Genomic DNA, 1,688 nt, shown 5'->3' with positions numbered 1-1,688 from the left:
TTTGCCCGGACGCACTTCCTTGCGTGCGAAGATGTAGCTGGTGGGTCCCAGCAGTCAAGGGGGCGAATCGTTTTTTTGCCCGGACGCACTTCCTTGCGTGTGAAGGTGTAGCTGGTGGGTCCCAACAGTCAGGCGAGAAATGTTTTTTTCGCGAAATTTGGTGGCCCGTCCGGTGGGTCCCCACTGTCAGGTGGAGGAATAATTATTTTGCGCGTAATAAGGAGGCACTTCCTTGTTGCGGCCGTGGACCCAGCTGTCAGCCTCTCCACGTACAGTCCACGTCCGATGGAAGCCGTTCCTTGACCATGTTGACCACGCCGCACCGAGAGCACCAGGGCGGTGGGCGACGGCGAGGCCTAGGAAGGGGACGACAAGGAGCCGGGGAAGACGCGGCAGTGGATGCCCACGCGTAGAGGAGTACGAGGGTTCACTGGTTCGCTGTGGTGTGAGGTTGCCGTCGCCGCAGAATAACAGGGGGTGTGGGTAAGTAGGGGGATGGCCTGGCCAGCGGTGGGAGTAGTAGGGGGCGGTGAGGCCTCCGCCGCATCGCAGCCGGCCACGGGAGGCAGGAGCACGAGGCACGACCGACGCTGGTTTGGGCGGCTGGAGCAAGAAGACCAGAGGTTTAAGAAGCACTACGGCCGTTGGATGGACATCGTATGGTCACTAGAGCTAGAATCGTGCATATTGACTAAGTTGACAAAGCCCTCCATCCCCGTCAACTTAGTAGGCCCACAAGTCAGCCTGCCACTATACTGGGTCCCAGCTAACAGGGGGAGTATTCATTTTTTTTGTGCGTAATAAGGAGGCACTTCCTTGCGTGCGAAGATATAGCTGGTGGGTTCGAGCTATCAGTGGTGGTAACATTTTTTTCATGAAATACTGAGGCCCTTTCGGTGGATCCCTGATGTCAGGTGGACGAATCATTATTTTGTGTGTAATAAGGAGGCATTTCCTTGCGTGCAGCCGTGGACCCAGCTGTCGGCCTCTCCACGTACAGTCCACTTCAGATGCATGTCGGTCGTTGACCACGTTGACCAGGCCACGCCGAGAGCACCAGGGCGGTGGACGACGACGAGGCCTAGGAAGGGAACGACACAGAGGCAGGGAAGACTCAGCAATTGTTTCCCATGCAGAGAGGAGTACGACTGAACGAGGGTTTACTGGTTCGTCTGCTGTCGCCGTAGAATAACAGCAGGTGTGTGTGAGTAGAGGGATCGCTAGGCTGGCGATGGGAGTACGGTGGGGCGGTGAGGCCTGCGCGGCAGCACAGCCAGCCATGAGGAGGAGTGAGTAGGCAGTCCCGCTGGTGCTTGTTTGAGCGGCTGGAGCAGGAAGAGCAGAGATTGAAGAAGCACGACGGCCGTTGGATGGACATCCAACCGTCACTGCTTGTGCGTCAACCTTTTTTTAGGAAAGCCTCAAATTTGTGGAAAACAGCATACAACCCATCTGCCATTATTTCTAATAATTTACAGCCCATTTGCTTATTCTTAAAGGTTTTTTTGGAGCCCATATTCTTTTTGTTAGCATTACAGCCCATATTGTGGCCACGGTTAAAAAATTATACGAAATTTTGCATATTTCGGTGCGGTCCGAACTGTTTTTAATCCCGAAATTTCGACTCACATTCAAACTGATTTTAAAAATAAATTTATATCAATATAAAATCCAACAAATTCTCCATG

The sequence above is a fragment of the Triticum dicoccoides genome, chromosome 4B (genome assembly GCF_002162155.2).
Source record: "Triticum dicoccoides isolate Atlit2015 ecotype Zavitan chromosome 4B, WEW_v2.0, whole genome shotgun sequence".
Lineage (NCBI taxonomy): Eukaryota > Viridiplantae > Streptophyta > Magnoliopsida > Poales > Poaceae > Triticum > Triticum dicoccoides.
This window is presented reverse-complemented; position numbering follows the sequence as displayed.